We start from the raw sequence: 16,703 nt of genomic DNA on the forward strand, positions 1-16,703 counted from the left end.
TGCTCCTACAGCATGGCTCAATGAACAGGTGTAGGTCCGTGCCTAGGATCTGAACCTGCAAACCCCAGCCCTGAAAGGGAGCCTGCCACCTTAACCACTATGCCACCAGGCTGGGCCCCATAAAGGGCTGCTTTGGAGCACATCTGAGTTTATGCTAATAAGGTGACTTAGGGTGGGGCCCCTAGATAGCCTTAGGATGGGGCTAGTCATCAGAAAGACCTCGTGATTAAAAAGTTGGAACTTTCAGCTCCACCTGCCAACCTCTGGGAATGAGAAGGGGGAAGCTGCAGATTAAGCTCTATAAAAACTTTGAGCAAGGACGTTTGATGAGCTTCCAGGTTGGTGAATTCATCCACATGCCAAGACGGTGGCACACCCCAGTTCAAGGGGACAGGAGCACCTGCACTTGAAACTCTTCTGGATCTCACCCTATGTACCTCTTCATCTGGCTGTTCATCTGTATCCTTTATAATCAACTGACAGACATAAGTAAATATTTCTCTGAGTTCTGTTGGTCACTCTAGTAAATCAAACCTGAGGAGGGGGTTGTAGGAACTCCTTATTTATAGCCAAGCAGTCAGAAGGACAGGTAACAACCTGGACTTGCAATTGGCATCTGAAGTGGGACATGGGCATGTAGTCTTGTGAGGCTCAGCCCTTAACCTATGAGATCTGATGCTGTCTCCAGGTAGCGTCAGAATTGAATTAAATTGTAGGACACTGTTGGGGAGGAAAAATTTCTCCTCTATCTTTTCAAGTTCTGGCTGGTCTAAAAATTAAATTGACAGGAGACAGATTAACAAGAGACTACTGTTGATGAAAATAATCCATAACCAATCTATAAATGAAAATTTGGGAGAGTTTATTCTGAGCTAAAATCTGAGGACCAAGGCCTGGGAGAGTCTTTCGACAAAGGAACAGAGCACTCCAAAGAAGTGGGGGTATACAGGGTGGTTATATACCCTCAAAGAGGGTGTTTCACATATGATTGAAATGTCCCTCTCACAATAGTCACAAAATTGCCCTGCCGGCACAGCATTTGATGGACACAGCAGGTAGTGGGTCTGCTATCTCAGCATGCGTAGCAGGAAGCAAGTCTATTGTCTCGAGCTGGGTGGTCACAGGTGAGAGCAGCAATCAGTTCCTAGCCTAAGGAAAGATGCTTAATCCTTAAAGAAATGCCAACATTGGGAGGGGGAGAGAAGTTGCACCTTTATCTCAAGGGCCTTTGTTCTTGCCATAGGGAATATCTAAAGCAGATATACAATGCATGCTCAACGGCCATGGTCAGGTCAGGCCCTTTTGGAAAGACAAGGTCAGGCTGAATTAGGTTTACACCAAATGGCTTCCTCATATACTCCAATATCCTATTGCTTGCCATTTTTATTTGTCACTATCAAACTAAATTCTATGCTTATGGGAACCCCAAAGATATGAGATTCCCAAACATTCAGCCACTTGAGGCTTATATGCAGTCCTGAGCTAAGGGGAAGGGGGCTAAGGATCTGGGATGAAAAAAGGAGAGGAATGGAAGATGGGAAAAGTAAATGTTTGGTAAACAAATATTTGCCATGCTCTGCAGAGACAATGGGACACAGAGAAGACTTTATCAAACAGGCCTTGCTAAGTTTCCCCCAGTCTACCACACCTAGCTCAAATTCTTTATAGAGATCTCTGATGATAGCTTTTCATCCTGGAACAAGCTCTTTATCTAAATTATCTTAGGCAGTTAAGGGGGAGGTAAAAAGCAAAACTTCCTGAATTCTGTTTCTTAAAAAAAACGTCTTTCTGTTCCTTAAAAATAACCAGCTTAAAATAATCCTCATGCCAAAGAGACACATTTTGGGGTGGCAAATTTTGCTCCCCTACAACACCTCACTGGTTTTGCAGAATTGTTTGGTGTGGGGAAACCATGCTCACACACACACACACACACACACACACACACACACACACACGTCTGGTGACCAGAAGTGTTAGAAGTGTTCTATGTGAGTAGTAAAGGAGAAACACACAAGAGTGTTTTTTTCCTTTATACTAGTAAACATATGGGCTGTTTGTAAAAAAAAAAAAAAAAAAAAAAATCTCAAAACTGGATGAGAGAGCTATCATATTTTTAAGAAGAATGTTAGGCAAAGTAGAAGTTCAGCTATCAATTTAGAGTTGTAATTCTTCCATCCTTACTATATCATAAGATGGTGGTCTGAAAGCAGGCATCACATTCCTCATCCAGAATTCCTCATCTAGAATTGCTTCAGAATGTCTAACATAATGATGAGTACAGTAGTACCCAGTAAAGTGCTGTTTCACATTGATGGCAGCAATAACATTGTTAGAGTAGGAAGTGGTACATACACACCATTTTTTTTAAGACAGAAGAATTAGTCTCTAAAATGATGCTAAAGAATAAAATGTACTTAAACATAATTCCTCTAGAGTAGGGTGGGAGGAAGGCAATAAGACAGGGGTAACTTGGCAGGCATGGCCACCATGGATGGTGAGGTCTCAGTTTAGGGGTTATCTCAACCAGTGAGGTTTACTATACGTGATGGGGTCAGGGGTGGTGGGAACTCAACCAGTGCACCCTTGTGTGCTGTGGGGCCAAGGTGAGGAGAGATGACCCACACAGTGAAGAGGCTCGTTACATATGAGAGGCTGAGCCAATATGTAAATATCTTGAAGATAAGGGGAATCAGATTATTAATTTTTGAAGGTACAAATACGAAAAAGGAAAGATTAGAAAAACCCTGTGATATTTGATCAGAATTAGTGTAAACTCACTTTTATATTTATATCAATGTCTGTCTGTATTAGTTTTTATTGCTGCTGTAACAAATTACCACAAACTTAGTAGCTTGAAAAACATCCATTTATTAGCTCATAGTTCTGTAGGTCGGAAATCCAAAGGGGCTCAGCTGGGTTCTATGCTCAGGGTATTACAAGACCAAAATCAAGGTATCATCAGGCTGGGCTCTTATCTGGAGGCTCTGGGAGAGAATCTGCTTCATTCAGGTTGTTGGCAGAACTTAGTTCCTTGCAGTTGTAGGACTGAGGTCCCTGTTTTCTTTCTGGCTATAAGCCAGGGCCATCTTCAGCCACTTGAGGCCACTTCCATCCTTCAAAATATTGCCTCAACACCCTCAAGATGGAAATAGTAGGGGCCGGCTCCGTGGCTGAGTGGTTAAGTTCGCGCGCTCCACTGTGGCAGCCCAGGGTTCGGATCCTGGGCGCGGACATGGCACCGCTCATCAGGCCACATTGAGGCGGTGTCCCACATCCCACAACTAGAAGGACATGCAACTAAGATATACAACTGTGTACAGGTGGGCGTTGGGGAGATAAAAGCAGGAAAAAAAAAAAAAAGATTGGCAACAGTTGTTAGCCCAGGTGCCAATCTTTAAAAAAAAAAAAAGATGGAAATAGCATGTCCAACCTTCTTGTGCTTCACATCTCTGACTTCCCTTCTGCTTCCAGCTTGAGAAAACTCTGCTTTTAAAAGACTCACCTGAACAGGCCAGGCTTACCTGAATAATCTTAACCTAAGTTCAAATGATTTAGGGCTGTAATTATATCTTCAAAATCCTTCACAGCAGTATCTACATTAATGTTTGATTAAATGAACGAGAGACAAGAATCTTAGGGAAGCTACCTTTAGAAACCTTTCTAAGTTAAAAAATGATTAAAGAAGACAATTTAGGTGATACAAACAAATTTCAACACTTCGTGAAGCTGACAGTCTCCATCTGGAGAACCGCAAAATGGGGTGGAAAGCAGGAAGGTTTTATAGGATAAAACATAAAGATCAAGGAAGAGAAAAATAAAGAATATCTGATTGACTGGGGCCACATAGTCAACCTTTTTTTTGAAGTGAGAAGAACAGGGAAATAAGTACAGAGCCCAGAGTTGGCTTGGCATGTGGGGACTGGCTTACCAGATATACTGTGTTTCTGGTCAAGCAGAGCATTTACAGGGACACGAAAGTTATCTAAGTTTCAGTTTCCTGCCCTGGCACCCTGGGCAGGAGTGGCTCCATCTTGGGCCTAGAAATTTATTTTAACAATACCATCTATTTATCAATGGGTCCATAGATATCTGTATGGATAGATACAGAAACAGAAATATATGTATATTTTTCCCATGTATGTCTTCTGAAAGAGCCTAGAAGCAATGACACCCGAGTAAAAATGAGCAGACCTTGCACCCAATGTTGGTTTTTAAATACCAGTCATCACTGAAAGGAAACAAGGCTCTTTGGAGAAATGGATCATTCAATGGCTGAAGCAGGAAAAGTACAAGGTAAGCCTGGAACGTCTCATTGTAGCGGAAAGTAAGGAATTGCTCAAAGTATGATGGGGACGTGTTAAAAGGACAAAGGGGCCAGCATGAAGGGGTTCTCACTCACCAAGTGTGACAAACAAAATAAATAATGATAGTAATGGATTATAACCTGTTGAATAAAATAAATATCCATGAGTCTTATTTGTGTAAATGAATACATAAGGTAAAAGGGAAAGTTCTTCCTTTAAGCAAAATGTCAGCTAGTAAATGTTGAAGGAATGTTGGAGTTAGAAATTACTATTTTGTGACCACAAATGATTCAGGCAAAAAATATCAGTGGATGCTAAAACCAGTGGGTAAAAGTTTGATGAGGAACAGGACAGTTATATAGTCTCAAAGTATCTCCCCACAAATTGCACATCAATTGCTTATCCATTATTCATTAACTATACAGTAGAGAACCCAGCATGTACCATCTTAACAAGTGATAATAGTCAGTATTGCCAATAATCGGACAAACTGCCATCATGTTTCCCAGTACGATGCACTGAGAAAAACAGAGCAGAGCATCGCTCCTGTGGTATTCCTGCCCAGATGAATAGCTTTATTTGAATCTTGAGGAAACATCAGATAAACTTTTGCAAAGAGCACTCTGCAAAGTTACTGGCCTGTACTCTTCAAAAATGTCAAGGTCATTAGAGACAAGGAAAAATTGGGAACAGTTCCAACTTGAAAGTGATCAGAAATGCAACAACTAAGTGGTCCTAGAATGGATCCTGGATCATGAAGAAAAAGGGGCAAAAGGGAAGAAGTTTGCTTTTTGTTTGTTTGGGATTTTTTGTTATGAATGAATTTTGGAACAACTGGCAAAATCAGATGGAAGTTGTGCCTTCGATGGTAATATATATCGATGTTAATTTCTTAATTTTTATAGGTTTACTATGGTTATGTAGAAGAGTGTCTTTATTTTTAGGAAATGCACACTGAAGTGTTTAGGAGTAGTGAGGCTATCTGTGTACAACTTACACTACAGTGGTTCAGCAAAAAAAATTTTAAAACCCTGTCTTGGGTTGAATTGTTTCCTCCAAAGAGATACGTTAAAGACCTAAGCCTGTGCTTGTAAACGTGACTTTATTTGGAAATGGGGCCTTTGCAGATGTAATCAAGTTAAGATGAGGTCATACCGGATTAGGGTGGGCCCTAAATAAAATGAGCTGTGTCCTTATAAGGAGAGAGAGATTTGGAAACACATGGACACACAAAGAAGAAGGCTATGTGATCGCAGAGGCAGAGACTGCAGTGATGCAGCTATAAGCCAAGAAATGCCAGGGATTTCCAATAAATGCCAGAAACTGAAAGTCAAGCATGAGACGGATGCCTCCTCAGAGCTTCCAGAAGGAACCAACCCTGCCACGGTCTTGATTTTGAACTTCTAGCCTCCAGAACTGTGAGGGAATAAATATCTGTCGTTTTAAGCCACCCAGTTTGTGGTACTTTGTTATGGCAGCCCTAGGAAACTAATACAAACTCTTCCTTGCTGTTAACATCAGCATCTTATGTATATGATTTTCTGGACTTAAATATTCTAGAAGCAATTGAAAGAGATATACCAGATTGTATTGCTATGTACATGAAAGAAAAATCTCATTTTTCTATGTACCTATCTTTCATCCAGATACCTATGGGAGACTTGCATGTGATGTCACTGTATTTGCTTGGTCTGAATGTTTGTGCCCCCTGACCCCCCAAATTCATAGGTTGAAATCCTAACCCCCAAAAGTCATGGTCTAGTAGGTGGGGTCTTTGGGAAGTGATAGGTCACGAGGATGGAGGCCTCATGAATGGGATTAGTGCTCTTCTAAAAGAGATTCCACAGAACTCCTTAGCCCAGTTCCACCATGTGAGGATACAACGTGAGGTCTGTGACCTTGAAGAGGACCTTCACCCAACCATGTTGGCACCCTGATCCCAGACTTCCATCCTCTAGAACTGTGAGGAATAAATTTCGGCTATTTATATGCCACCCAGTCTGTGGTATTTCGTTATAGCAGTCCGAATGGACTAAGACAGTATCTTTTAATCCTCACTTCCTTGCTGGATAGTATCTCCTTTAAATGTCCAATATGATAAAACAGTTAGGTGGTGGAGAGAGCAGTAGAGAGTTAGATGAATTAGATTTGAAGCCTGCTTTTGGATCTAACACAACACAGGCAAAAATGTCTAAGAATGTTTGATACACAATAGTACCCTGGTAAATGTAGATGAAAATGTGTCTCACTTATTACTCAATGATTATGAGCTGCTTGCTTTATCTTTAAAATTGAGAAACTAGCATTCTTCACAGTTTATACCAAGATAAATAATGACATAATAAATGTAAAATTTCTTTTTAACTTCTCAACCCTACTGTAGAGAACACTTACCTTATCTGTAAGAATGTTGCCATCTTACTAATACATGCTGTAATACTATTTGCAGATCCAGATTATCAAGTGTGCCATTGTTAACTTGTTAGCTAATAACTATAACAAATCATTTTATAATTTACAATGTGGAATGATCACATTTGGCCCTGAAATCACTTAAAAGCAAATGGGTAGGAGAGGTTTTATAAAGAAGGGAACTGGGGCTCAGAGGGGTCAAGTAATATGCTCAGGGTCGTGTAGCATTTAAGAAGAAGAGACAATATGGGTAACTTTCTTTTTTAAAATTCCTAAAATACCAGTGTCAGTCATCTCTTTAGAACACAGCCTAGCATTCTGGCCAGAATTAACCATCTGGTTTGAAGGACAGATTGTTGATGGCACCTGAGAACTAACCCACTTATTACTAATTATAACAGGATACATTTGATTGCTTCATTTATTTTCCCAGTGGGTTTAAAATTCAGCCTTGGCATTCCATAACCCAGAAGCACATTTTTCCTAGAGTAAATGCGACCTATAAGGGAATAACAGAGTGATGATCCAAGGCCTTTTGCCTCAGAAAAAGCATTGCTGACAAACACAACTAGGAAATAGAAAACGTGTTTTTGTTGGGTCTCGACTTTGTTTTTGTTTTGCCAGATTTTGTGTGAATATGTGAGGTTTTGAGACAGAGTCTGCTGGATTGTTTTAACCTAAATTGAGCCCCCAAACCTCCAAATAATACCAACGTAGTACAAACTGTACTGCTTTTCTAACATTTTACTTGTTCTTCCTACATTATAGCCATGATAATTTATTGAAAGCAAAAGGGACTTAGGATGATGTGGGTTTGCTCTTCAAAATACTTTTATTTTTCACAACACTGCCACAAAACCCATCTCATCAATGTCACATGCCTGTACTCCAACCACAAGAACAGTGTGACCTTTTGGGGTCAGCTGCATGAAGTCCAAATGGAATGATACTCTGACAAATAGACATACCAGATATGTGTTTGGAAGGAGTTCTCAAAGTTCTGTGTAAACAGTTAGGAATTTCTTACATCAGTAGACAACTTTTATATCTTTACTTTTTCCACATTCTTCTGAAAGGCATCAGGTATTAAATTCACTACCATAGCCTATGTTTTAGTGCATTCTGTTACACATTTTGTCATCCTTCCATTACAGACCCACTGATGATTCTTCTGCTACACTCTACAATGCCTACTCCATCACAAACTACAAAAAAAGCCCAAACTGTCATCTGTCTGCACATATCCTTGTGATCCTAGCCTAATGTTCTGAGAAATGACCTACTAGAAGCAATTTAAAATATATGTTCAAGACTTATCCCTACACTATGTCTATTTTCCAGCCTTCTAAGCTGTCATCCTATTACAGTTTAGTAACTTCTCTCTGAAGTCTTTCTGAACAAAAAGCAAACTAAGAGCTGCCCCTAGAGGTGCTGATATGATGACTTATTGACTGTAGTGGTCTTCATCTACAGTGCTGATTCTCAGCCTTGGCTGTACATAGGAATCCCTGGCAAGCATCTAAAACTGCCAGTGTCTAAGCTGTACCTCAGACTAATTACATCAGAATTCTAGGGTGGGACCCAAGCCTCAGTGATTCTAAAGCTCCCCAAGTGATTCCAAAGCCAACATTGAGACCCACTGAGCTAGAATATATAAGGCTGGTTTACCAGCTGCTAGTCAACAACTTTTCCACCTTGTCTATGACCATGTTCCTGATTGGACTTGAGATTTGGAGGTTCAGACATGTCTATCTGTTCTTACACTCTCAGTGTTGACCACAAATCACTGGAACATTGGCTTATTTCACTCACCCCTGGACACCCATGCATTCTTTTTTTTTGAGGAAGATTAGCCCTGAGCTAACACCTGCCACCAATCCTCCTCTTTTTGCTGAGGAAGACTGGCCCTGAGCTAACATCCGTGCCCATCTTCCTCCACTTTATACATGGAACGCCTATCACAGCATGGCTTGCTGAGTGGTGCCATGTCCATACCCAGGATCCGAACTGGCGAACTCGGGGCCACTGAAGTGGAATGTGTGCACTTAACCGCTGCGCCACCAGGCCAGCCCCCACCCGTGCATTCTTACTGACTGACCAGCCTGGACCTGGAGTGAGCAGGGAAAAAATTCTAGTTCTCTTTCAATATCTTTTCTTCTCTTCCATAGTGATAATATTGCTTCTATAATTTAAAGCTAGGGAAAGGGCCACCCAAACTCTCTTTTCCATCTAACCTCACTCCCTAGATAATCTCATCCAATTACTTGGCTTTAAATACACTCTATATGCTAATAAATTCCAAATTTATATCTTCAGTCTGGATATCTTCCCTGAACCTACACTTGTACTTCAAAAACTTACTCTACTTAGATGTGTATTAGGCTTTTAAACCTTAACATGCCATAAAGTGAGCTCATGACTATACCTCTCCTCACCACCAACACCAGAAATTTCCCTCTCACAGCCTTCCCCAACTCAGTTAACGGCAACGCCAACCTTCCAGCCACTAATGTCAAAAGCCTTGAAATCGTGCTTGACCCTTTCTCTACAACTCACATCCAATCTGTTCCTGTTCATCCTACTTTCAAAATCCTGTTCATTATACTTTTAAAATATACCCAGAATCTGGCCATTTCTTACTACCTCTACTGCCATCATGTTGGCTCAAGCCACCATTGTTTCTCATCTGGATTATTGCAACAGCCTCTCAACTTATCTCCCTGCTTCCACTCTTTCTTTCCTTCAGTCTATTCTCAAAGAATCATTGGAGGCCACCTTGGACACTGGCTAGCACAGTATGCCCATGGTCCCCAAAGATTCATATCTCTCCCACATGCAAATATACTCACCTCCTCCCAAGCCCCCAAAGTCTCATACCTTTAGAGCATCAGCTCAAAATCTAGAATCTTGTCATGCAAATCAGGTCTGGTGCAGGTGGGGCTCCTCACATGTAGTTTCTTAGATAAAGCTCCTCCAGTATAGTTTCTGTTGACCTGAAGACCTCTGAAGCAAATGGACAAGTTATCTGCCCTCAATGTACCCATCATAAAATAGTGGTATATGCATAGGATAAGCAGTATAGATATTCTGTTCAAAGGGGAAAAATGAGAGGCACATTTGTGTCACTGGACTATAGCAATTCTGAAATCCAGCAAGGTACAGATTGGCACTTCCTTGACTAGGACTCAAGACATGGGAATAATTCTTTGCGGCATTTAGTTATACCCTCTGGGTTTTAAGTTCTGCCCTTTGAGTTATCTTCCTTTTTCCATGAAAGGTAGCCCATGTGTGCAATTGTGTGGTTTTCCCAGCCTGATTCCTGTCAGTGCAAGACTTCTATTCATTTTGTAATATATTTGTCTCAGTCCAAACTGGTGGTGTTTCTGCAAATACAATTCTCTTAAAAAGTCTAAGGCTTTTTCATAAAAAATATGAATCTCACCCATCCATTGGACAAAAAACACACCTTGACTTTTGTCTACTTTGGGCTTCTGCTGAGACTGTTGAAGGCCAATACTGTTAAGCTTCTGAAAGTTTTATTCTTTGACTGAAAGAGTCCCTGAGGCATATATTGTCTTAGATTATTCTGATGTCTTAAAAAAGAAATTAACAGCAACTCTGTCAGCATCCTCTTTAGATCAGGCTTTCCTGATGGTACTGATTTCATCTCTTCAGGGAGCCATTTCTTAATTTTAGCATAGTTTGCCATTGAGAGAAGTTGGGAATTGCAAAACTAGAAAGTCCTTGCTTCTTTTTGCTTAATAATCCTTCATTTAGGTTATCTCTCTCCTCTCACATTTTACTATAAGCAGCAAGAATAAATCACGCAGGATCTTCAACATCCTGCCTGGAAATCTACTGAGCTAGCTCACTCAGTTCGTTAGGTGCATTTTCTACTTTCCACATTACCATAGGTAACAGTGTTGCTAAGCTCTCTACCAGTACATAGCACAGATCCATTATTCTCCACTTCCTGATAATTTTTTCTCTAATCTTTCACTAGCAGCCTCCTCAGTGGCTAATAGGCTTCACTAACAGTCTCTCTAATGCTCCTAAATTTGCACTAACATTCTCCTCAAAGTCCTTCCAGCTCCTGCCCTTTGACCAGTTCCAGAGCCAAGCCCATATTTTCCTTTTTTGTTAGACTGCACCACACTTCCAAGTACTAAAATCTATATTATGTATCTACTGCTGCATTACAATTTATGCCAAATTTGGGGTGCAAAGCAAGAATCACTGCAGGTAATCTTGAGATCCACCTACCACAGTACTTACCAATATCTAACACGCTACATATCTGACTGACTTACTCTGTTGGTTGTCCATCTGGAATGAAAGCTTCACTATGGCAGGACTTTTTGATGGGTTGATTCACCACTCTATCCCTCATGCCTGGAACAGTGGCTGGTATATACTAAGTACTCGATAAATATGTTTTGAATGACTGAATTAAGACTACATTTCTTGGCCTCTCTTGTAACTAGGTTTGGCCATGTAACTAAATTTTGACCAGTGAAATGTGAGCAAAAGTGATGAGTACAAGGCAATCTCTATGTTACACACCTAAATGGCATGGACTTTTCCTCCAGTTTCCTTTCCCACTTCCTCATTGGCTAGAATGTTTATGCTTCAGATGTAGATAAGGGAAACACCCTAGAGAGGGCAAAGTACCACAACAGAAGCCTGGACCCTTGACACCATAGAGTCACTATACTCACCCTGGCCTGCATGTGCCAGGACTGGCACCTAAAAGCAAATTTCTAAGCAAATTAAACTGTGTTTAAACCATGGTTATTTTGAGTCTCTACTATTGCAGCTGAACCTATAGTTTAAACAATATAAGTTACATGAGTGAGGGGGGTTAGATAGAAGTGCAATGATAGCTGAAAATAGCTGGAGGAAGTAAGACAATGGACAACTAGCACTTAGAGAATGACAAATATAGACCTCCTCAAATATAGCATTATATTGTAGGAATATACCACAATTTATTCGTCTGTTATTGATAGGCATGTGAGCAGTTTCTTAGTTTCTAATTTTACATTCCTATGAATAGTGCTTATATGAACATTCTTGCACATGACTCGGTGAACACATGTACAGTGAAATGACTGGATATGAAAATGTTCAGCCTTAAAAGATTCTGCAAGTTTTCCAGAAAGGTTGTGCTAATTTACAAGCCCACTAGCAGGGCACAAGAATTTTAGCTGTTTCACATCCCTACAATAGTTTTTCTTTCTTTTTAGCCATTCTGTTGAGTGTGTAGAGGGATCGCGTTATAATTTTAATTTGCATTTCCCCCATGACAAATGACGTGGAGCTCCTTTTCATGTATTTATTAACCATTTGGATATCTTTTGTGTAAAGTGCTTGTTCAAGTATTTTGTCCAGCTCATTTTATTTTCTGAGAGTTTAAATAATAATGATCACTCCATTTATTGAGTATACTATGTTGGATAGATGGTACTAGGCACTCTGTACTTATCTAATATGTACAACAGCAATACTCTGTAGGGCTATGACTCAGTCTCATTTTATGGTTGAGGAAACTGAGGCCCTGAGATGTTCAGTAATTCAACCCAAAGTCTGCAGGTCTAAGTGGTGGAGCCAAGATCTAAACACAGGGCTATCTGACAAAGCCTGAGCTGGAATAGCAACCTCTTGGTTGATAACACAGGAATCACTCCCTTTCTTCAGACTGTGTGTCACTTCATTTCTTAAGCATTTTCATCACCCTTTCTTTGTCAAGGATTTTTTATTGGTACCTCAGGGAGAGGAGCCATGTAGTTGGTGGGCTGCTGAGGACTATTCAGAAGAATCTTAAACTCTAACCTCTGTGATGTGCCTGTGGGGAATCCCGACCCCAAAGCACACTTCTGGAAGCATTCAAAGGCCATGGAGATTTCTAATATGACTCCTTCTCCAAGTCAAATCAAATAGGAGAACGCTAGGTTTTGTCCATAGAAATGGAACTCTTGTCAACTTCCAGAAGATATTAAGGATGGAACAGTGTCACAAAATGTCTATGGAGTACTCAGTGCCTTCCAGTTGTACCAACAGAGTTCCAACTTCACTGGGGACTGTACTCTTGTGCCTTTATATGTTGGGAGGTAAAACTATTTACACTGCTTTATTTCTATTCTGAAGGGGATTTCAAGAGAAAACACCCTAAGGATAAAACTCTCTAATGTTTTAGCAATTGAAAGCCTAGAGCTGCTGGAACTGAATCTGAGAACTCTTTGAGGCCAAGTTTAAGTATTATTAGAAAACATATAAAACTCTTGATCGACAGCTCAAAAAATACATGTATCTTCCATTTATACAACATCAAGACAGACTTTACAAACCACTTTCGCATATGTTATCTGATTTGGCCCTCACCAACTCCTGAAGGTAGACTGAACAGATGGTGTTATTATGATTAATATTTCCATCTTACAAGTGAAGCAACCAAAGCTCAGAGAGTTTCAGTGGTTGCCTGAGGTCACAAAACTCTTAAATGGCTCTGCCAGGTCATGTCCTCTGCTTTTTCCCCTGCACCACACACCCTTTTACATACCTAGCGATATTTACGAAGGTCTGTGCGTGCTCACGAAAGAGTTGGCTTAGAGTTAAAACATCAGAACAATTAGGAGCTTCCTAAGAGGGGGCATTTTGGGGAAAGGCACAACGATTGGGTGAAAAAATGGGCAGTGCTGTGGAGAGTTTCTGTTTGATGCAGCTAGCACAGCTAAAGAACCCTTTCGGGGGATCTTTCTCCCCCGCCACTGAGAGTCTTCAGAAGTTTCCTCAAAGTTAAGGGAAATTCCTTTCATCCCTGCAGCCAGCAGAGGTCTTGTGACAGCTACTGCACAGCGTTACAACCCAGAGATGGAAGCAACTTTCTATTCCTCAGATTTGAATTTACAAACAAAGAAATCCAGCCACCTTCCAGATAGGAAATATCATTGAAAGCACATTTCTACATTCTTCATTTCCCCAAGTGACAGTACACATTGTCATCAGAAAAGCAGAGGAAATAAATCCAGGTCTTTCCATTCTTAAGTTGAATTCTTTGTGCTACATTATATAGCTCACTATTTTAACACTGTTAAAGAAAAGAGTTTAACCCAAATTTAGCGTGTGTGCTATTTCATCAAAATTTGACAAGCTATATAAAGCACTGTCATTGTATAGATCATCTGATTATGTAATGATAGGGGTGAATATTGGAGTGCTAAGGTTTTTATCAATGTTGATTCCGATAGGTTTAGAACTTTTGACATAACTGTTTTGGAAAATAACACAGCTGCTCACTGGGAAAATCATAATAATGAAAAGCATTCCAAATTCTGAATTTTGTCAGAAGATATATTTTGTCACAATCATCTTCCAAAATGTAAAAGTCTAGATTTGCACTCAGAAAACCTAAATTCACTGCTGGCAAGTCACTTGACTTCTCTAAGTTTCTGTCCCCTTATGTCTAAAATGAGTTGGCTAGATGATCTTAAACATGAAACTAGAATAACAAGGTTCCCTCTGCTCCCCACTGTCACTCCAGGGTCTGACGGAGTAAGTGGAATATGCTTATCATTCAATAAATATTTCTTGCATGAACTTAAGATGACACAACTGTACCATTTCATTATTTTATGGTATAAATTTGAAGAATTTCTGAAGAATATGAAATTGTCACAATATAAATATGCTTACACACAGACACACTTAAAATGAGGAGATACCAAGTATTAGATGAGTTTTACATCACTCCTTCATTAAAAGAGAAAAATAAAAGCTTTAAAATGTCTGCCGGACTAAATCTATTAGATTAACCTGACTTCTCACTGCAGAATCAAATTGAAGGAAGCATGACTTTTTAGAATTTTCAGAAACTAAGATTTTCATTGAGACACTTTATGATGAGAAAAAGCCAAGAGTCTATGTATCTCTACTATCTATATTTATTCACACTAATGAAGGCATGATCTAAGGCAACTAATTTAAAAATCAGCTATATATTTCCGTTTATTTCTTTGGAAGATAAAGACACACTTGGACATGTTAGCATTACACCAAATTGGTGCAACTTCTTTCTGATTTAATCCTATCTTAGCTCCCTGGGCTAGCTAAAATTGCTCATTGTAGTCCTGAATTGCCATTTCCCCTCCATGTCTCATTTTACAACATTTTCTTTTGCACATCTTTTTGAATCCTCCGTTTCTTTTCACTCAGCTGCCCTCTTCCCCAACCAAAATGTCTTTTGCTTAGATTAAACTTCCTTACGTAAAGGGATGAATAAATGATTCTTTCCCAGAGGCAGTTATATTTTAAAAGAAAACAATTTCCTAAATGAATCTCTAATTGGCCAAATTTCAGGCAATTTAACAATATCACTAGATTTCAGGTGTTCCCATATCCCTTAAAACATGTCAGTAATTGTCTGGCACAATGGTTCTTCAAAGTTTTTAAGTCATGGAACTCTTGTTTCAAACAAAATCAGGCAGCAGTCCCATGCAGGGAAGAGGGAAGGCTAAAGTACTCTTGTTGAAGCAGAGATGGGGGTCAAAGACCTTCCCCATACACCCTGCTTCTCTCCACCAGCCATTGCTGCAGACGCCTGTGCCCCAGAACAACCCCGGTAAAAGGCCAGCCCGGATTCTCACACAAATGCACAAGCATAAAGTGAGAGAACGTGTGATACACAGGTAGATAAGCTACTCTTGAGCACCCTAAAAGAGCTGTAGATGTTTACTTAATAAAAAATCATATTCACATTTTTTTAACACTTTGAGAATGTAGCCAAATGAGAAGTGAACAAAGTAAGCGATTTAGATTTTGCCTATTATCCTCTGTTTCTATCTCACGTTTGAAACTTTGGTGTGTTATATGGCTGGGTTGTAAAATAAATATGGTCAACGAGGTGTAATTCCTAAAGTCAGTATTATATTACTAGCTCCTTTAAGAGAGCTGGTTTTCCCCTAATTTGGATTTTCCCTTGCTCAAATTTTGATTTTAATCCCACCACCAAAACAATTGCTTTCTCCTCTGAAACAAAAGTTTCAGTGGTATTTTCCCAGCAAAAAGGATTTTGAAGAAGATGGCCTCCACAAAGATTACCCAGATCCACTTTTTGCATTTCTCATCCTGTGGGTACCTTCAACCCAATGGTTCTCAAATCAAACTCTTTCACCTTCCCCCAGCCTGGTTAATCCTATCCCTCTTCCTGGTTAATGGTTAGTGGTGAACGGTTTTGTCACCTACTCATTCGCAAAACTAAAACCTTAAAGTCACCATAAAATCAGCAACCATTAAATTGCTGAGGCTCTAAGCGAGGCATATTATATAGATCAGGATTTCTCAACCTCAGCACTATTAGGTTTGGGGCAGGATGATTCTCTGTTGTGGGGCTGTCATGTACACCGTCGGGTGTTTAGCAGCATCTCTGGCCTCTACACACTAGATGCCAGTGGTCCCCACACACCTCCCCCCATCCCTACCCCTCCCCCCGCCCCCTTGTAGGCTCCACAATAAAAAATGTCTCCAGACATTGCCAAATGTCTGCTGGAGGCAAAATCAACTCCATTTGAGAACCACTGATGTGGATTATCTCTTTATTCCTCACAATACTCCACAAGGTAAGTGTTGCACTTCATTCCGCATTGTGCAGATGTGGAAACTGGGCCTCTGAGGAATTAAGAGTCTTGTCTTTGGTCTTGTGGCTAATGTGTGGCAGAGCTGGGTTTCAAAGAAAAACCTGTCTCCCCTTCTCTCTGGGCCTCTGGTGCTCAGTTCTTCCTTGCATCCAGTCTTTTATCTATGTTGGTCTTTCATTTGGAAAGTCTTCATTTTGCCCCTTGCTATTTCCCATGCTATTGTCTTAGCTCACGCCTGTATTTCTTACCTAGATTATAATAACCGGGCTTTTAGTTTATCTCCCAGATTTCAGGCTCCTCGTGTTTCAATCTCCCTCTCACATTGCTAGGAGAGCTAGCTTTCTCAAACCGT

This window comes from Equus caballus, chromosome 17 (assembly GCF_041296265.1).
Source record: "Equus caballus isolate H_3958 breed thoroughbred chromosome 17, TB-T2T, whole genome shotgun sequence".
Classification (NCBI taxonomy): Eukaryota; Metazoa; Chordata; class Mammalia; order Perissodactyla; family Equidae; genus Equus; species Equus caballus.